Consider the following 22,648-nt stretch of genomic DNA (forward strand, 5'->3'; position numbering starts at 1 on the left):
TTTATGCCCAGCCAAGGTGGTTTAAAGCCAGCCCAGTTACACACCAGATTTCCACTTGCAGTACAGACAAGCAATGAAAAGGTGGTGCAGTTCTACTGAGTCAACCTGTGTTTTTCCTGAGACTCTCCAATGACTAAATAGTGACAGCTCATGCTTAACAACACTGCTCCAGAGCAGCTTCCAATTCTGGTCCAACGCACCACAAAAAACACAAAAAAAAAGCTTAAATATATCACCAGTTCTGAGGGCAGCAGGGACAAAGGAACAGCATAAGTAGTTTTTACATCTCCGTGCTTCTGCCAACTGCTTCTGATGCAGGGCTCAGAGGACTACAGCACGAAATGTCCCACTCTGCTGTGCAGGCTGAATTTATGTTGAAAGGGAAGTGCCTTCACAAAACACCGTTTTCACTTAATTATTTACTAAAGCTCAAGTTTCATAGGTGCTTTCAAGGTAAAAGACATTGTGAAGGGTACAGTGTACAGCCTAATATTCAGTATTTAGACAGAGGCAAGTCTAACTGTGCTCAGTTTGATTCTTTCTAGTTCTGTCTTACTGCTTCTTCTGTCTTAAACACCTAGCCTAAAATGGAAACTCCTTTCCCCATAATAAAAATCAGTGATGATAGGCTGTATTCTTACAGTTGTGCTGCCATAACCACACATTACGATTTCAAATATGAAAATACATTACTAGAAAACACATCTTTAAATGCGTTCAATATCTTTGACGTGCGAGCTTGCAGCCTCTAGCTTGTTAATTTAAATTCAAAGCAAGCTCACAGTGAAAGAAAATTCTGCCATCTGGCAGAAGTAATCCACAGCGTGAGTGGGCAGGTGCTGACATCCCAAAAAGACTGTCCCAAGGAGTAACAGCTCCGGGTTTTCTCAGCTGAGGTATAAAGTTTGAGCAGGCCAGAGAGTAGGCTGCTTATTCCACTTCTGTAAGTGTCAAGGAGAAAAACGACTGCGCGCACGAGCGGAACAGGGAAACAGAGCCTGTTGGTCTCCTCAGTGTTCTTCACTGGAAATCAAAGGAATGCTGAAAAGAGGAGGAAATCTCTCAACTGATGAGATACAGGCTGCCTGGTATCGGTTCCAGTGACATCGCATCAGGCTGACTGTGCAGATATGTGGAGAGTTCATTTCCTCCCAGACACACTCTGCACTTACTTATTTTCCAAAATAATCATGTTCAAAGACAAACACACCAAACGCGTCATACAGAAGGCGAGTCCAAAATATTGTCTCCATTCTCAAGAGCCAAGGAAGAGAAAACAGACAAATAGGCGCTAATTGAAGATTAGGTTTTGAAAGCACTAGATCAATGCAATGTCTGTGAAATCCAGGCTCTCGTCCTTCCAGAAAACAAGGTCTGATGGCATTGACCTCGCAGATTACTTTTTATCTGATCATCAGCACAGCCTTGGCTAAGGAAGGAAGCAAGTCCACCCACACCTCTCACATCCAGATATTGCACTGAAAAACCTGTACATGCCAAGGGCATCTCTCTAACACCCACAGCACTTTTCAATATACCATAATAGTAAGGAGCTTAGGGAGTCAGATGTCCAGCTCCACTTACTAAAAAATAGCTGGTTAGCTTCCACTGACATAGGTGCTTGGGTTCATGCAGTGCGGTGAAATCCTGGTTTATCATTTTGGCACTGTTTAAATTTCATTAATAAAGCAGGAAATTTACCTGCTTCGGGTTTCTTAGGACCTGGGCACCAAAATCCTTTGTGTTCTTTGCCTGCAGATACGGAGCAGCCTACTGCCTTGCCACCAGGCATCTGTATGTACACCACATGCTTTACATGTTACATCATTTACATACATAAAATACTCTTTCCCTTCAACTTTACAGTACGATATGCACATGTTTCATAATTGCAATGCACTGCAGGCTGTCATGGGATGACACAAACTGTACAGGCTGCCCAAGTCACCTGCCAACACAACGCACAGGAAAAAAATCATATTTCTGTCTTTAGAGAAGAATAATTTAAAAAAACAAACCAACAATCTAAAATCCTGCTCCATAAGGGTTTCCACGCTAAAACCTGGATTGTATGAACATATGTTTTGTGTGTAAAGTGTGACAGAGATGTAGTCAACAGAAACCAAAATCAGAAGTAAATACTTTGGGGAACTGTTCCTGATGTGGTTGGAAAAGAATGCTCTCTGGAGAAAGAGCACTGGGCGCATATTTATTCAAAGGTCAAGAGCACGGCTCAGCTCGATGTTCTGCCTTCCAAAGCACAAGGAGAACAAGACTTTTGCTGGCCAGTGAAACAGTTTCTGTACTGTACATCTGGTTATAATATCAGTGCTGCAGCCTTTTTGTTATTCATGACAGGGTTTGGAGGATTACAATACTGTTTTCTTTTTATTTCAATTATTCTGGTAGATGCTAAGTCTGCTCAGAAAGCGATGGTAGATTTGAAAGGGCATGCTTTCCTAATTCTTTCGAAGCAATCAACCCACTCCATAAGTGTCCTTTTGAAAGATGAGGCAATTCTAGACACTTTTACAAGCAATCCAAACAACATATCTAATAGTAACCTGGGCAATCTGATGACTTTCTGGTGTTTAATTCTAATAGTGTTTATAGACATATTATAAGGGAAAGTCATTTACTCCTTCGAAAGACCAGCCTGCTTAATTTGGACTATGATTACAAACTGGTTATTGAAACTGCAGCCAATTCAATGATATCTGCAACTTGCCTTCACACAGACTGCTTTATTTGCCAGCCCTGAGACGAGGAAAGGACGTTTGCTTTGAAGAAGCTGAAATATAGCAGCTCAGCAGACACATTGGGCAGCTGATCGTCCATCCCAGAGACACTGCAGCCAGTGCCGTGCCGAAGGATGAGCGCTTTCCCAGGAAGCCAAGTATGTCATCGCCTTTCTCCACGTACTTAAGACCCCCGTGTCTCCTACTAGGAGAACCCTGAGGGATCATCTGACAACTGTGTTACAAGTTCTAGGAGTTACCAGCTGTGGGGAAGCTTTTGCTTAAGGAAAAGTTCATCCTGGGTCTCCTCGGGCCTGACAGTTTCAATGATGCACGTTTAAATGTTTCACCTCAAAATGCTGCAAATGCCTTCATGAGACAAAATTACGTACTTAGAAAACTACACAAAAATCACCTAGACCTGCCTTCCAATGGATCCAAAGCAAGCAAGTTCCTTGGCAGTCCTAGTTCTTGCTGCCGCAGTTGTGCCAGCAGACTGTCTCCATCAGTGTGACACCTCGACATGCCAGCAGCCAGTCCCATTTGTCTCTCACTGGGAAACAAAACACTCGCCACATTTTCTGAAACAGGTAGAATATGAGCTCTAAATGTTCTATCCTCTACGGCTCCATAGCTGCAATTTAAGAAAAAGATTTAAGGAAGCTCCTTGAGTAGATTAAAGTTGCATTGGCACAATGGGAAATGCTCACTCACTCTATCAAACGCCCAAAGCCTTCCTCAAATATGTCCTTATAAAGGCTACTATGAATCCACTTTATATCTCTTTATACTCAGTCTGAACTTCATTTTCATCACAGCCACTTGCTCCCTCCCACACACTGTGATGGATTAGTAGGAAGCACAGACAGTGGAGACTCAGATAATTTTCCCACTCAACCAAAGGCATAGAAAGCCACAGGAATAGTAATTCATAATGAGAAAAAGGAAGAAAATGACCTTGATTCTTCTTTTATTGTACTTATGTCTAAATACTAAACCCAGTTCCATAACCTTAGACATCCTTTGACGAGGAAGGGATGGGGAGGAAAAAAAAAAGGAAGGAAGGAATCAAAAAAATCCCAGGTTACAGTGGCATGAAGATGAGTTCTGGCTCCTTCTAACCAGAAATGGGGCCGTAATGATGATTGCTGGGGAGGATCTCATTATCAGGGAAATGGGAAACGGTTTTAAACTGAAAGAGAGATTGAGATTAGATATTAGTAAGAAATGTTTTCCTGTGGGGGTGGGGAGGCCCCAGCCCAGGTTGCCCAGAGCAGTGGTGGCTGCCCCATCCCTGGAGGTGTTCAAGGCCAGGTTGGATGGGCTTGGAGCAACCACATCCACTGGGAGGTGCCCCTGCCCATGACAGTGGGTGGAACTGGGTGGTCTTTGAGGTCACTTCCAACCCAAACCATTCTGTGATGATTCTGTGACTGAGCAGAGCAAAGGATTTTGCATTACTGCTCCATTTCACAATTTTTGATCAAACAGCAAAAAAATTTTCTTAGATTTTTAGCAGTAGACAATTTTGTTCTCCTGAAATGCCTTTCTTTGCATTTTGCCATGTACCCTCTTCCACAGCAGGTTTCTCTCTTCCTTTTCCTCCCAACACCTGGAACTCGTAGGCCATTTATCCGTTTAAAGGAGGGGGCCTCTTCCTGCTCTTATGGGAGCCACTTGCTCACCAAATATTTTAATAGCCTTACTCCTTTTATGAGCTGTAAGAGACCCACATTAAGGTCTAAAGGATCTAAGCAAGACCCTGATCAAAAAGTTGTTGATAGCTACATGCACCTTCATAGTTTCACTGGATTTGAAAGACTCACATATGAGATACATTCAGTCCTCTGGGTTCAAGTTGCAAGGCTGATCTGGAGGTATATAATAAGCAAAGACATTTGAGGGAGTTCAGCATCTTTCAGAGTAAGGACTTTTAGATCTGTACCTCTGTTCCCAAAAGAGTTAAAAGAATAATGAAACCTCCCTGCAGTGACAACACCTGAACTTCCTTCAGAGGAAACAGCTCAAAGAACTGCCCTGGTGCCCAGCAAATGTGCCTGTCAAAAACAGCTGCTCCTTCCCAGGTATTTGGTTTAGAAATTCCCTGCCTATCGGATTACAGAGTGGCTCAGGATAGATTTATGCTTTAAGCAGGTTTTAATTTTGTAGATTTGAAAATTATGCTTTCTATTAGCATAAATGTGACAGCAGTTTAAAGACCAAAATTCAATTTAGCAAAATTAATTTCAAGCTAATAACTTTTCAGATAACCAAAACACAAACTCTGAAGAGCAGCACAATTTCTTTGAGCAGTTAATTCTTTCTTCTCTACAATAGCAACTGTCAATTCATACTGCACCTGTAACATTGTCCCTATATCAGATCAGGTGTTTCCATTCTTAGGTTTCTAGTGTTTTGGAGAAATAACAAAGCTTCCTGGATGTCTGATTACACAATCCATACCTCAGGAGAAAATTACAGACTTTGCAGTTTAGAAGGGACCAAGTTAAACCCTTGTGTCGTTCCTTACAATCACTAAATTGACCTAATAGAACTATAGAATCCTAACATATTTATCTTAGGCAGAAATACCAATTCTTATTTTTAATAATTGTGGATAGATGAATCCTTGATAACTGCAGGCTGCAAAACTGACTGAAATGAGCATCAAAACTTGTAAGATACTTTGATTTTTAACTCTTCAGGAGCTACAGTACACTTGTAGGCATTGTTATAAAACACCACCAGCAAAAAGACATTTACAATGGTGTAGCATTTTAATTATATTTTTCAGACCCTGAAGAGGTTACCTAACATAAGACATTTAATCCTGATGATTTTGGTAGGATAACTCATCTTCTAAGCAAAAGGGTATGGATAGAATTACCAGAGCCAGAGAACCCATTCTTCTGTCAATCCTTGGTTTCTTTAAAGTTTCAGAGATGAATTTCAAGTTACTGTTTACTTTTGTATTTTTGTCAGCCAATCCACAGAAGGAAAAAAAATTGGGTAGACTAGTTCTAAACAGACTGCCAATAAAAAATTTAAGCACCACTATCTAGAAGTAGAGTTTAAACAGAATTTTAAACTAAATCAAAATGTCAGAGTAAAAGACCATCATTGTAACAAGCTCTGATGTGCTGCACTTTACCTAAGATCTTGCGGAACTTTCTCCTTCCTGAATGTGAGAAACTGTAATTCAAATATTCAGTCGTTTGTGCAATGGCTTGATGCTCGATGGCCTACAGAGCAGAGAAAAAACAGTCTGGGCTCCAAAAGGTTGCCTCCTCAGCAGAAATCTTAGGTAGAGGAAATGGGTTTATTTGAGAAAAGTGCCCTATTGGGGTAGGGGGAGCCTTAAGTTCCACTAGACGTGGAGCTTGGCAAAGAGTCTGGGAAGAGCGCTTTCCTCTTTCTGCCAGTTTCTTTTAAACCTGGTATTTCAGGCTGTGTGCCTGAGGTTTGTCTACACGGGAAATATCCCATCAGTCATGACTATATTCTGCCAATTCTGCACTGCTATTCCGGTCTGACTCCCAGTACAAACATAGCATACCAAAGGAATTCTATATTTTTTCTCAGGATAATTAACTCCAGTCTGGATTAATCACTGTTATTCTGGAATATGGTTTCTAGGCACACAGGGTAACAACTTTGCTGCATGGACAGGTCTTTAAGAGTTAAAAACATTGTTCTCAAGGAACTTTAACATTTGTACAAAGCATCGGTGCCAGCTATATGAAAGCCAACAGCAGATAAAACAACCTGGATAAAGCAGGTTGGATAAAGCTGCTTCGGGTATGGCTGTAAGAAGGAAAGAAGGCAGGATGTGAGAGGTGTGAAGCATTCCTTGCTCTAAATCACTCCGTGTTCCAGCCGGGTTGAAAAGGAGAAAGAAAAGTCCTGGGCTTAACAGCACACTCAGCATTGTTTGTTTTGTCTGCCAAGTCTATTCCCCTTCCTTCCACCGAGTGCTTGTGGTTTGGGAATGACTTTTTAGCCACCTCTTTCTGCAGCCCTTTCTGAAGCATCATGTAAGCTGAAAGTTTGTCCTGCTGTTCTCCAGCCCTCAGCAAACACAGGAGCGTTCCTGCCTCCGTATTTATGCCACTTCAGCAAGTACTTAGAGAATGAAAACATCAACCCTTCCATATAAGCACTGAGATTTAGAAAACAACGTTTAATTTTGAAAACACAAATATACAAAGGAAAGCAAGCGACTCAGCAGTCCTGAAGCCTCCCACTAATTGGAACCAGTCCTTTCCATGCTATTCATCAAGCGCGGATCCCATTTCCTCCTGCACCGCCTGCAGTCAGCACCGCTAAGCTCAGCTTCAAGTTTCTCAAATCTCATAGTCCAGGAACGATGTTACCCAGCCGCTTCCCTGGAGTTCATTAACAGCCTTTCCCAGGGTGTGAAACATGGGCTTATACTTTGGCTTAAAGAACTGGAGGAGAACAGCAAACAAAGACATCGCAATAGCTGTCGCACTCAAATCCCCCTGGGGTTTGGAGGGAGGCTCTGCAGACGGTGAAATAGCCCCTTCTGCCACACGCAGCCACCACCCAGGGACTCTGTTATCCATCCCCTACCAGGATACAAGCAGCAAAGACACTGGGAGAGATCGGAGCCTCAGGAGGATAAGGGCTGGCAGAAGACAGACCTGGCGAGAAAGGGCAAGATCAGGTTTGCAGCTTTCCGATATATTTTTCTCCTAGTAATGTAAAAAATAGCAATGTTTTAAAGTGTTCAGTTCTCGTGGCCTGGATGGAGGCAGAAGACTAAACACAAATCCCATCACATGCCAGCTTCCATACTGGCTATTCCCATTGCTCACACAGAATGGATTACTTTCAAAATGTATTTTGGAAAGAATATCAATAAGACTCACCAGACAACACTTCTCAGAATTCCAAGGATTTGTCAAAATGTTCTCCCCTTCTCCATCCCAGGGGAGGGAAAGCAGGGAGAACATTTAACCACCTAAAATGTAATGACTGATCCTTCTTTATGCAACTTTTGACAATGCAAGTAGAAGTATCTGTTACAAAGTGGAAGACGAACATTCAGGAATCAGAACAATTCTTTGCAAAAGTACAAGAAATTTGCAATTAAATTTGATAATCCAATTATTCAAAGTTTATTTTGAACCACATTTTTTTTTTTTAGAAAGAAGATTTAATCCAACAGGAGGCATATAACCCATGGATAAGGGAAAACCCTAAGAAAGCCGTAACATAGATCTGCTAGCATCTCAGATCCTCTTGTTCTACAATAATCCTCTAAGGGAAAATTAAGTTATGCTTCCATGCTCATCCTGACCAGGACCAGTTGAGACTGGAAAAAGAGAATAAAAAAGAAAAAGAAGTTGTTGCTGCTATTGCTTATTTTCATGAAGGCACCTAACAGTTCAGGTTTTGTACTCAACGAAAGTACGAAAATCAGTTACATTAAAAAACACTGCTCTCTTTTCTATCAAATTAAGGTTTGCAGGCCTGCACACAAAGCATTTATGATATTCTTGTGAGGAATACCCAGATACACACTGCCCCTTTTCAAGTGACCAGCCTGACACAACAGGTTTATTCAGGTTTCAATATTAATGTCACTGTTAGGACATGGACAGCTTACCTGCTCACATGAATTTGATTTACTAAAGTGCTTCACAAATAATATCAAGATAAGGCTTTGAAATTCCTTGTACGTGGCTGGCTATGAGTAGCACTATTGTCTGGCAGACATGACACTGAAAACTCCCTCAGTTTAGGCTGTGCTTCAAGAAACTCAGCAGTTCCTTGAATTTCTAATTCCTGACTTTTGTGTTCTCTGAATTTAATCCATTAAAGCACACAACTGAGAATTCCCAGCACCAAGAGATGTGGCAAGTAGCTAAGAGATGAAATTTGGCTCCAGTGAGCAGGGCGTGGGGACAGTCTGAGAGAAGATGTGCCACTCAACATGGGGGAACCCATGACCCTTCTATCAACCCAGAACAGGCTCCCTCCTCCCACGCCATCCTTCCAGGCCTTCCTCCACCGGGGTAGTTCATCTGTCAGCTGTGGCAATTTGCTAGTAATTTGTTCCTCAGTTGTTTCATACTTGGGGAAAATCACATATACGAAATTATAATTAATATTCCCTCACGTTTCACACTTTGCTTTCTGCTGGTTTTACCTACTGATTCTCTTTTCTAGCTCCACCGGCACAGCTCAGTGCCTGGGCTCCCCTGGGCAGGGGGTCGCAGTGGGGAGCAGCCCAGGCTTCCACGGTGCAGCCACCCTACAGCGATCTCACCTGCACAAGGACAGGATCGTGTAAATGCCAACATACAAAGAAATGCCTTTCATTTTGTAGATCAGCCTGCATGGAGAAATAACACTCAGCTGAGTTTACGAGCGAGGTTAAGCAAGAATATTATACATAAAATTCCACTTTTATGTGAACTGTATGGGAACTTAACCCTAGAGTGCTCTAAAGCCTCTGGTCAACTTCCCTTTGCAGTGTGCATTTAATACTTGGAACAGGCATTGATCTCCCTGCTTTGGAGAAACACTACGTGTTTTAAAAGGCTTTTCCAACAACCATGTTTGAGGTGCATACCTTGAGACATCCTCAAACTATAATTACAAATATCTTGCTAGGCTTGGCAAGACCTTCAACAAAGCTGAGACACTGGATAATGCCACCAGTCTTGCTTGTTACTAACTTACTTTAAATTTCTGTAAGTGTTCCTACCTCCACATACGGTTTGTGCACAGTGCTCTGTAACATTCTTGCTATTATAATGAACCACTGCATTGGTGAGAAGGCAGCTGGTGTTAAAACATGTAATATTCACTTCCAAACTAAAAGCCCGGTTCTTGCAGGCACATCTAACGTTACACAAGCATTATGACTGACGTTAACAAGCCCACTCACGTGTGCACAATTAATATACAGGTAGATGTTAGCTGCAGGCAGGATACAGTGAGGTCTGGACAACATTCAACTTCCAGGGAGCCGAAGGTTTGATATTCTCCACCTTGCTGATGTAAATCAGCTTGTGAAGCACTTGATTTTTAGCTCACCTCAATCAATAGAATTCTTGCCAGTAATTTCACCGGGCCCCGTATCAATACTGTAACATTTCACCAGTACTAAAGTAATTTAATCTAGAAATTGTTTCCCCCAAACTTGATAATGATTTAAGGTGCAATCAGTCAGAATTTTTTTGAAAACAGATGAATAATAGCTTAAAGGCAGACATCTCTAAAATTAGTTGTTATGCTTCACTGAGGCTGTCACGAAACCCAGAAAGCTTGTTCTCTTTCCTGTATTGCACCATACAATAGCTTTCAAAACAATCTCCATTTGTTTGCTTGGTCTCTTTCTATAAGAAAAATAACAAATTATTATAACATATATTTAATATGTTATTAAACTGGATGTCACTTGTACTTCAAGTGAGAAGTAAAGATCGAGTTCTGTCTAGTCAGAGGCATGAACTCAATCAAGTATTAATAGCTGAATTATTTCCAGCAATAAGCTACTAAGGCCAAGCAAAATGTCTGAGGTCACTACACTCCAGATGGCACACTAATATATTTACAGGACTGATGCCTCCTGGCATTTTCAATTTCTTATGTTGGGCTGCATTTGGAACCAATCAAATTGAGGAGCTGGCAGCTGCAATTTGCCCAAAATATTAAATTTAAAGGATTATAACTCCAGTTTTAAGCAGTGATTTGACTGTATTGATGTGAAGCCACTATTCCCAGCTCTCAGTTCTCACTGAATGATGACCACAGCGTATCATAAAGTCAATTGGGACAGAACAGACTGGTCATCCATAGAGGTTTCTTTTTTTCATGTTCACAGCTTTAGCTGACAGAGTCAACAATCAGGAAGATAACGAAAGGGCCCAACATGAAAAAACTGCTTCTGATATGGGTGCCTCAAATATTCCACATTCCTCCACACTAGGGGAATTTTAAATGGCAGAGGTTTTCATATGGGTGTTTATGCTTAAGCAATGTGAACACACACACAATGATACACACTGATGTTCCTACCCACAGGCTGGAATATGTAAACACAAACTTACAAATGTATACCGAAGTGTTTGCACTTGTGCACAAGCAGATGCATTCTTTCCAAACTGCTGCACTAGAATCTTACGGCTCATTCGCTAATACAGTCCAAAATTTCCTGTAAGTCTGTCAGTTCAGAGCTTGCAGTGCCCAGCTTTGCATCCATGCAAGCAAAACCTATCTCCAGTAACTGGATGCTCTGAGAAGGGATAAGCACTTACGCAAGTAGCCTGCTCAGGTTAAAGACCTGTGAGCTCAGTGGGGCTCTAAGAATCCGATCCTATAGGATACCAGCGTGAGTTAGCAGGAGGGAAAACAACACAAGCCCAGCTGATTACCCAACACAAAAAGCAAATGCTTCCAGCTCTATAAAAATTAAACAATGCCCACAACTGGGTGTTGGAAATGCATCCCCAATCTTTGTTACTCAAGCTGAGTAGTGTAGCCTGATTTTTTCATCTATATGTGTAAAGAGTGTGTGTGTGTGTGTGTTTGTGTATATATTTAAATATATGTTCCTGTCAAATTTTAAGTTGGAAAAGCACTGTTCTCAACTTATTCCTCAGCCTTCTTAGGCAGTAAATCCTGCAGGTTGATTATCTTTAAGCAGCTAGCTCTTTGGGTTTCAAGTTGTTGATACAGGCAGCAAGCACAGGAAGGTAGCAGAAGACTGCCAGGCAACACGACTTCAAACATAAAAGATGCGGAGCAAGAACTTTGCTCTCTGTGCTGCCACAACCTCTCCCAACAGGCACCCGAAGTCTCCACTGATGTTCTCTATCAAGAAGTCCCATGCTTTAGGAATTCTCAGACCTCTAACAAGTTTCTGAATAACATTCGGGATTCAAGACAGCATACTCCTTCAAAGCAAATCTCCTCTAACAAACTAGCATCTTCCAGAGCATCCACTACAACTCCTGTGCTGATTTGCCATCAAGTTGTTCCAAAAGATTTACCAGTAAACCAAGTAAAATGCTATTTAAAACTTCCACTTTCTCCAGGCTACTTTATACGAGTTCTGTATTAAAATACAGACATTTAATACAGTCTTTTCCATATTCATCCCTCCAGTGACCTTACTATAAGTACCCATATTTTACCATATTTGGCTTTTGTCCATGTCACTGTGGGTCTTTCCTCTCTGCCTTATGCTTCTGACCTCCATCAGTTCCAGTTTAAAGCTTTTATTAGTGCAGTAGCAAATCTACAACCAAAGTTGGTTTTCCTATAAATTTTTTATCCTGATGAAACCCTCAACTGTTGCAGTATGATATTGATGATCTAAATATCCCAACCTTCATAAATAAGTTAGCAAGTGTTCTATTTATACTTCCATGTACGTATACACCAATACATAGTTAAACCCAGAAATTACTTTTAAGTTTTTTGTCACATTAAATGTAGAGTAGCTCCTGAGGAGCTTCAGAAGAACTAAAAAAAAACCCCAATCTTTAAAAATATGTGTGCTCAAGGTACTGATTAAATTCAGATACACCACATACCCGGATGGAGCTGGTACAAAGAAAACAGAGACTTTAAGGTTTTTCTTTCAGTAAAGGCTGCCAGGATTTGGGTGAGGGGCTGTACTGAGCAACCAGCAATTAGGCAATTTATACAAGGTACCTTCAGACAATAAGTGTGTGCACCCTAAGAAGAAAAATAACAGTAATTTTTCAATTGGACCTCTTAGTATTGGACAGAAAATCAAGCACACAATGATGTTTAAATTATTTAACCGCGAAATAATTCCCATATTTAACAGAAATTATGCCTTCATTAATGATGTCTCTCCAACCTCCTGCTTTCCAAGCAGGAAAGGGAAAGCAAAGATCAGAGCAATCCGCTGAAAACAGACAACTCGAAATGTTATTTAATAATATATGACTTCTCTTGTCAGAGATCTCTCTAACATTAACTCAGGAGAAGTAGACACAGTACGGGATGGCAGACACACAGTTGTGTTTACATCAGGAGGTGACCCACATAGCACCTCGTGCACCCAGGGAGGTGGGAGCCGCTGAGGTGTTGGCAGGACACTGGTGGCCAAGGTGGCTCCAGCAGCATCGCTGCTCACTGCCCCGGCCAGGGCGAGGCCTCCCCACCAGCACCCTCTGGACCCGCAGGCACTTCAAGTGCTTTAGGTACTTGCACGTTCTTTTTTTCCCCGCAGTGAGAGCAACAGGCACATCAAAGCAGGCAACATCTCTCTTTCAGAGAGGAGTTATAAAACAAACAATTGGAAATGGTTATGCACTCAGAGATTAAAAAATCCTGGCTGACAAATTAATTCCTCAAAGTGATAAAGTGACATGTTTTCCCAATTTTGTTGCAGTGAGGATCAGGAGGCACAAACCTGACAAGGCTAGAGCATCGGCAGCACTTATATCAGACTGTGATCTGTCTTGGCCCATTTGTATAAATGGCTGTCAGGGAAATATCCTGGTTTGAAATGCAGAGAGTCAGAATTCAGCTATCTTCCACTGGCAACCGCAGCACCCGTCGTTCCCAGATTCAATTTGAAAATGAAATATAATCTGCAACTATTCTGAAGAGAAGGCATTGATTGTAGTCATAACGCCTCTAATATAGCACTCATTTAAGAATTCAAATGCTTTCTTCACAGAGGTGAAATACTGAGCTTCAGTTTTCCTTGTATCAAAAATAAAAACTTCTATTGCCCAGGGGTGGGTGGATATAGGGATTTTAGTGAGATCTGAGGTCTCTGGGAAGGATATGGTTTCAAGCTGAAAGAGGGAAGAGGGTGGTGAGGCCCTGGCCCAGGCTGCCCAGAGAATCCGCAGCTGCCCCATCCCTGGAGGGGTTCAAGGCCAGGTTGGATGGGGCTTGGGGTAACCTGATGCAGTGGGAGGATGCCCAAGGGCAGGGCGTGGAACTGGATCATCTTTAAGATGCCTTCCAATACAAACCATACTACAATGACTACATGGGACAGATTTCATGATCTCCAGACAGGAAAAAACAAAGAATAACAACTGCAAAAAAAAAGGAGGCTGGGAATGTTTCTTTCCAAACAAGTGGTGGAAAGGCATTCAAACAGGGAAAGATTATTGACCAATGTGATTAATGATGGCACATCTCTGCTCAGACCCCCATAAATTTCCAACTGTAAAGTTTAGATGTCCAAACCGACTTTCCTAGATCTATCAAAAGCCTTTGAAATATGGAAGTTCTATCAGCCTACACTCACCACAGTATCTGGGCATTCACATCCAGAAAATTTCAAAGCCACATTTTATATTTCCAGAAGTGTTTCTGTCCACATGCACAAAATTAAGGAGCGTAGTTCAGAGCAAAGAATGAAGATCAGGAAAAGCAAATAATAAAATTTATTAAAACAATGAATAAATACGGAGAAATTGCAGAATCTTTGACTGGAACAGAGAAAATGGCATCAAAGAAGCATTCCTTTGCATTTTCCTGTAAATTATTCACTCATTGCTTCACACTCAAGCCAAGGTTCCTTTGTCATGCAAATGCTATAGGAGTCTTTTGTCCATCCTAGTCCAATGTAAGAAAGCAACCAAAAGGAAATCTGGAAAATCTGGGGCTGCAAGGCCAATATGTAAGTCTCCACCTCATTTTCAGTGCATTTCTCATCTTTCCCAGCATCCAGCAATGATGGACTCCTCCACAAGGATCGCCTGTGATATACCACTCTCACTGTGCAAATCAAGAATTTAAATGTGTGCTTAACCATAAGCAACTTGGTTTGCTAATTCTCCATCTCTCACTGCTCCCACAAGGGCCTGAGGTCCATCCTACCCCAGCTCCTACAATTCATTGGATGCAGGTGAAATTCAATAAATATTGTAGCATAAAGTGCAAGACTACAGATTCCAGAGCAAGACATCTCAAAATCTCACCAAGTGATGCTGCACACAGAGATATAAAATCTCACAGTACGTTCATACTGTGTGACTAGAAATTCTCCCTGTCATTTAACGTACTCCTGCCTGATAGGAATTTGCAGGTACCATCTCTGTGATAGTTACCAGTATCTCCAGATCTTACCCCATATATTATAAGAATCAGCAAGGAAGCAGTTAGGCTTTGACAGTTGTTCTTGTCTCTCAGTCCTTGCCCCATTTCTGGATCTACAGACAGACAGACAGCTGTAAACAGATTTTTTGCAGTGCCGTCTAAACACAATTACAGCACATGGTGCTGACTGACTGCCCGTGGGACAGGCTGTTTCATAAAGGCAGGACCCTGAAAGCACAATCCAAATCATAGTTGGTGATGTTTGGATGGTAATGCAGAAAGCTAATCACTGCAAGCTATCCTGAGAATCCAAAATGAGCTATTTGTCACTTTTTTTAAGACACTGTGCATTGGGGATAGCTACTATTTAGAGGAAAAAAATATTTTAAACTGTATCATGCACTTAGAGTTCAGGTTATGCTGCATTTTGTCCTATTACCTTAAAACCAGTGAGCTAGAAAAAAGAAGTTGATATGATGTGATATCTCACAATACACTAACAACACTGTAAAACAAAATAAAGCTTGTTTCAAAGTGTTCCACATTGTTGATTTAGGGTGTTTTTAAAAGAAGAAAATCTAAAGGAGCAAATTCACACACTGCTAATGAAACTTATTTATACACATGAAAATTATTTATAGTTATTTATACACATACAGGTATATGTGATCATATCTATAAGCAAAAAACCATGAAATTATATAAATATGGGAATTTTGAAGATCGTAGAACCATGGAATGCTTTTGGTCAGAAGGGACCTTAAAAAGCCTATCCAGTTTCAATGCCCTGGATCCAATTCCACACCTCCCACTGGATCAGGTTGTTCCAAGCCCCATCCAACCTGACCTTGAACCCCTCCAGGGATAGAACAGTCACGCTTCTCTGGGCAACCTGGGCCAGGGCCCCCTCACCTTCACAGCAAAACATTTCCTCCTAAGATCACATCTCAATCTCCCCTCTTTCAGATGAAAAATGTTCCCCCTCATCCTATCCCTGCACTCCCTGCACAAGAGCTTCTCCCCAGCTTTCCTGGAGCCCCTTTCAGCACTGGAAGCTGCTCTAAGGTCTCCCCAGATCCTTCTGTTCTCCAGGCTGAACAACCCCAACTCTCAGCCTGTCCTGAGATGAATTAATAAAACAGAGGTCAGCTGGTATTGTGACTCGGTGAGTCTCTTTGAATAAAATACAGTTTCAGTTTTAAAAGTTGCTTTATTTCCACCTACACAGCTATGTGACATAAATATGGAAAAGAGAAGAAACTTATTTAAGGAGAACAGGGTGTGTATAATTCTGCCGCCCAGGGTTTACCAAAAGCTGGAACACTGTATCCCCACAGCGAACGTTTGTTTCTCACATAGCAGAAAGCTGGTTGAATTACCAGTCAGTAAATTTGGTTCTTTAGGCTAAAATTAATAACAACTGTACATTCTTCAGCTTTTCAATGACTCTGTATTTGAATAGCTGATATTCTTGGTGTCCATTCTTTAGCAAGTGACAACCAGTTATTAAAGCACTTAGAAATGCTCTCCCTCCCATTTATATTTTGAGGGTGTAAAAAGCTATACAACAATGATAGCACTTAGGATTTTTAACAACCAGAGGTTGTATAAATGCTTATTTTTCCTTAAAATAAGAAGGAGAAAATTGTAACCAATTTTCTTAATTGTAAAAATACAACAGAACATTTAGGTCAGAGTTTGGGCTACTTTCTTTCTTACAGAGCACTGCAGTGTTCAGTGTAACCTATTTTATTCAGACTTGCAGAACTGATTAAAAGAAAGGCACCTTTCTCTATACATGAGCTGCCCTTCACCTTACCCAGAAAAATTAAGTGCAGCCGCGCACTGGAAAGCTAAAGCCCTGGTCCCCTTCCACATGAAAATCCTAAGGGGGAGCAGGACTGGCATGTATCGAACAAGCCTATTGTGCCCTGTGTCACGAGAGGACAGGCGCTCACGAGGAGTGACCTTAACAGAGATGGGAAGCAACTACAAGAGCTCTACAGCAACAAGCGCTCTTCTGATGGCAGTGAAAGGCCATCTGCAGGCTCCCTACAGCCCGGGCACATGGCTGAGAGCCACCTGAAGAATCACACGCTGCATCCCACATCAGACAAACCAAGAGCAACACAGCTTGGAAAAATCATACAGGATCTATAAGCATCATCCAGGCTTTGCTACAGAGTCCTATTACAAAATCCTTGCCCCACTGTTAGTCCAACTCATCTTTTGCTCCAATTTATGTATAAAATAAAAGCTTAATGAACAGGACAACTCTCAGGACAACTCTCTCTTAGGTGTCCCTATCTCCATGTTTCCATGCACAGGAGCTGTGATGGTTTCAGGACCTCTCTTCACACAGCGGGATGGATAAGCCAGCATAAATGATGCATTTTTAGTAGGATACCGAAACTGCTTTTACTGTGTATTTTAATTATTGGCCCTATGAACCGATGACCTGATAGCCTAGTTTTCCAAAAATGCTCCTGGGAAAGCATTTCATCTCTCACTTTATTTTTATAGCTGCCTTCAGGTTATAGAACCTTGAGGCACCCTACAATATTAAATAAAATAAAATGTCAAAGCACATAAAGCAAGTTACAAGCGTAGTTTAAGAAATAACATAAGACCGCTGCCTAATTCCAAAGAGCTGCTAGTTATCCTTCAGATCTTAACTATAAGGGCAATGAATTCCTTTGATAAAAGCATGAAATTTAATATGACTGAGAGCCAGAAGAGGTCAACCAACTTGCATGTTCAAGGGTCTTTGCAAGTGCACAAAAATGGTTGTCAGTGAAGAGGAAAGAAACCTACAGTAACTGATACAACTGACTGGCCTTGAGGGAGCTCATGAGAAACAGCAGTAACAGTTCTTGGCAATCCTTTTGCTCGCTGTAATAAAGATTATTCCTACTGAAACGGATGTGTCCCTTTGGCAAGCCGAAGTGGCAAACCCCTGTGATTTGCAGCTCTTACTTCAGAGCAATTTTATTGATGCCTTTTTGATAACTTCTCTTTTACTATGAAGTTAAGCTCCCCCGCCAAGCACGAATGCTGAACAAGAGGTGTACTTCTACTGTTGTGTTTCATTACACAGCTCCCAAGTTGATTTCTGTATGTCACACGTTCAGTTGGAAAGGAACAACCAACCACAACACACACACTTTTGTTCTTGTTCTGTCAGACTGAGTAGAGAGATAACGTAATTCCTCCTGGAGTTACTTGTCGTCTCTCTTGAAATGACAAAGTGGGCATTCATAGAACAGAGCCAGAATATATATATCACGGCTAGAAATAATCTTCAGTGTAATCCATACTACTAAACGCAGCAGGTCTTCTAGCTTCTAAGACATTTTGATTTGAATCCAATGAATTAACAGAGCCCATAATCAGCTTTCTGCCTCGCATTAGCTTAAGCTGCCTATATGTATTTCTCAAATCTTATTGTGCTTTGCTGTGCCAGAGTTTTAGGCGTGGGTTCTCCACCAAACTGACAATGCTGGGAACACATGCTAGGAGAGCTCTTGCATTCCTAAGGGAAGGGTGGCTGCTCACAGTCCTTCCTCTTCCTCCTGTGCGTTATCCCCAGGAACTCATTCTCATATCTGAAAAATATGGGTTCTGTTTTACCCGGATGCAGAGATGGCTTCTTAGCTTAGAGACTAACGTAGATAGAAACTGATATTGTATTTTGTGGAAAACTCACCACTTCTGTTTAGCTGGAAGATACACAGAAAAAGGTGAACAGCAAAACTATCCAGCTGGCTTGGTTTTGATGTCTGCTATGCTTCCTGAGCAGAAACTTTAGGGGACCTCCACATTCTTGACCATAAATGATAAGCAACCAATTCATGAATTGAATCCACCCATACAGAATTTCAAGTGCGTAGAATACAGGCTGCAAATATAATGTACATATGCAACCTGCATATGTAAGCATCACGTTGCTTCTCACCATACACTGCTCCAAATGTCTGAGCTCCCCAACACAGAAGCTTCAGCTACCATGACAGGAGCCTGTGAGTCAACTGTGGTAGAAAAAGTGAATTATGAAATTCCACATAATGTCAAACTTTCTAAATTTCTCCATACTCTAAGAGAAAGACCTCAAGTGAATTCTGCTCTTTCCGATTTGTTAGTACTCCTACTGCGTACTCTAAATTCCTACACAAATAAGCTGCATTCATTTCACGTATCTGATGCACTGACTTTATGCTAGATCGTAAAGTTTACCAGATTTTATATTTTATGTAGTCAATTAACTGTAGTAGGCACAGAAACCAAATAATATCTAGAGAAATAAATAAATGAAATTATGCAAAGAGCTCTTTCTCAGTTTGATCTCAACCATGAACTCACCCACACTTAAAACCAAGCAACAGGGAAGAGTTGATGTGCCCAGGAACTCTCACTACAATCTCCTAAGACAACTGAAAGGTAAAATTCTTCAAGAGGCAACAGCACACGCAATGCATAGGCCTAGAAGATATTCCTAGGCCCTCAAAAAACAGACAAATCTCACTCTGTGGGGGAAGGTTTCAAATCACTAATAGTTTCTTCCTGTTTTCCACAACACGTGCCACATCAAAGATGCCATTTTACTAAAAGCACATCAAAACCCCTCAACACATTAAAGGTATTAAACTACTGACATCAGCTGCAGAAATAATCTTTCAGAACCCAAGTACCCAAGGGAAGCCCTTTGTGTAATTAAAAGTTAGTGTAAAAAATTTGATTTAAAGTAACAGCAAGCATGGAAAAATCACACTTTTGTGGGGACCTCATTTGAAACAAGATTCTCAGCAACTCCACCCAGGCTCTTGTTACTTCAGCTTTATGGACAGCAAAAGTTCTGCTGTTCTCACTGTGGATCCCTTGCTAGTTTTGACTATATTGCGTTCCCCGCTATTCCCAGCTCAGCTTCAACTAGGCCAGTTACTGTCTTGCTCACTTCATTCCAAACATCATGTATCAGAATAAACCACAGTTTATTCTAAATACTTAATTACATTAGAATTTTATTCCCAACCAGAAAAGATATACAAATCATAAGGTTATCATGCAGCAGAATTCACAAAAGTAATTGTATTTTATATAAGCCCCACTTAATAGATCATATTCTATCACAAGTATAAGACACAATGTTATTAGGTACCAAAGAAGATCTTTGCTTTCAGCTCTCTCTCAGACACAAAAAACAGACCTAAAATTACTAATCAGCAGAAGTGATCAAAGGACTCACATTCTTTTTGCATGGGTATGACAAGAACCAAAGCAGCACTTTGGTGCATTTTTGACTCGTTTTAATCCCAAACTCTAATCGCTAGATAACAACCATGCAGTTGAAAGCTGCAGTATGAAAGCACAGTTTTATATCCATCCTTTGAAGAAAAATATGGAAAATTAACACAGATAATACTTCTGAATCAAAGAAAGAGTGAACACTCTTTTTTCAGTTTCCTTTTGCAGGTGCTGTCCACAAACCAGACAACAGTATAGTATTTAGGCTTGACTAGGACTAAAGGTGACAACAAGCTCTGCAGCAATTACCCACTGCCCTCACTTTCCTCCATGCCCTAATTCAGAACTGCTCTACAGCCTGTCATATTTGATGGGAAATGCCAGGAAGCTGCAATATCAGCAGCTTACAACATGAAGTGAGATGCCGTTTCAACAAGTATGAGCTCAGGTTCTTTCCTCTCTCATTTCAGAGCTTCTTTCTCTTTCCTCTTTGCCTTTAGTTGCCAAGGAAAAACAGGAGATAATTTGGGAATGGTGTTTCCCCCATACGTATCTCCCTTTATCTGAAAAGGAAAGAAACTACTTGCAGTATGTGGGAAATTTTCAAACATCACCTTTCCCTGCTCTGTTTATGACAGAGTATCACTCGTGCCATCCTACACACATTATACTGATGAAAGATCATAGAATGGTTTGGGTTGGAAGTGATCTCAAAGCCCATCCAGTTCCAGCCCTGCCATGGGCAGGGACACCTCCCGCTGGATCAGGGGCTCCAAGCCCCATCCAACCTGGCCTTGGACACCTCCAGGGATGGGGCAGCCACCACTGCTCTGGGCAACCTGGGCCAGGGCCTCCCCACCCTCATAGGAAAACATTTCTTCTTAAGATCTCATCTGAATCTTTTTCAGTTTAAAGCCATTCCCCCCCATCCTATCCCTGCACTCCCTGATCCAGAGCCCCTCCCCAGCTTTCCTGGAACCCCTTTCAGCACTGGAAGCTGCTCTAAGGTCTCCCCCGAGCCTTCTCTTCTTCCGCTGAACAACCCCAACTCTCTCAGCCTGCCCTCATAAGGCCTCAAAAAGGCACTGTAAGAGAGAAAATGCTTCCAAGAATTAACCAATGTAAAAGGAATTATCTGAATTCCAAACAAGTTTTTGTACCAATAGATATGCACATGCTATTACTGTATATACAAATTATACATGCAAATAAGTTGTGATATTGCCACGCACAATTATCCCGTCTGCACCTGCAAGCATGATATTTGCATATACCAATTAAGTTGGTGTATGGGTTTTGTTTGATTGGGTTTTTTTCAAAACACATTGTCCATGTTCTTTTAACTTCCAGCTCAAACTCTGCATTTTGATTAATCACCAACATTCTGTCAACAGTCATGGCAGCAAAGCTCGGCTGCGTGTAATTGGCCTGGCTACGTCGCCTTTAAGAAATAGAACAACAGAGAAATGTTGGAACATCAGCAGGACACTGAAAGAACAAGTGAGACCCTGAGTCATAGCAGCTACATCAAACTCTTAAAACCACAAGCAGAATTTTAAACATGGGTGAAACGGAGCATTAACCCCTGTTAAAAGCTAGGAAATATGCAGGAACAAATCAAATCTCCTATTCCCATCCAACAGCAGCTCCTCTGGCAGGTGGCTCAGCCTGGTGACCAGCAGGTCACTGCATGCACCCCTACGCAGCCTGCAAGCAGGACACCTGTTTGGCTCCTTTCAGGCACCCCTCGTGCAAGTATCTTACAACAAATGGTCTCTTTTTCAGAGAGACTATTCACCTTTTCTCATGTCTCCATTATTACAGTTACGTATACAATTCTATGGAACAGATTTACTATGACTATCAGAATTTATTCTGCGAGCCTACGTAAAGTGCTAAAGCAAATCAATTCAGTGCTCTCTCATTTTACAAATAACTAACTCGACCCTTACTTGTAACAGAAATAACGATTCATGGCAATGAGACTGGTGTATTCACTAGTTTATTATGGAACAGTTTACCTCTTACTTGCAATGTTGCTCACAGAATTGAAGAAACCCCCCTGTAGTACAATAAACAGATTATAAAGTGTTGCATCAGAGCCTGGATCTTCAGTTCATTAGAAATAAAAATTCAGTCCCATTAGCTCCCTCCGTGAAGACGCTCTCTTTTACACTAACCATGTTTAGCAGCAGTTTGCTCCAGCTGACCTTAATTTAATCTATTTTTCACAGAAGTATTGCTGCAGGGTTAAAACATTTTTGGGCCAAGCACTTACCATGTGCAGTGGTTAGCAACAAAAGATCTTACATCTTTCTGAAAACATTTGCTTCACAAAAACACCGTGGGAGTTATCATTTTTTAAAACATATAATTGATTTGTAATTATCAACAGGGAAAAATAGCATCGCTTGTGTTTGCTAACCTAATTGTAAAATATATTGTTCTTTTCAAGTCTTAATGTATTGCCTCAAGTGATCACCACTTAGGCACCGACAGACTGGAGTAAATAGACTGACAGCAGGAAGTCAGAGAGATACCATTACCCAGTTCCCGCTGGAATAAATGATGTTCCCTATTCTGATGATTGTTCAAGT

The sequence above is a fragment of the Phaenicophaeus curvirostris genome, chromosome 14, assembly GCF_032191515.1.
Source record: "Phaenicophaeus curvirostris isolate KB17595 chromosome 14, BPBGC_Pcur_1.0, whole genome shotgun sequence".
Lineage (NCBI taxonomy): Eukaryota > Metazoa > Chordata > Aves > Cuculiformes > Cuculidae > Phaenicophaeus > Phaenicophaeus curvirostris.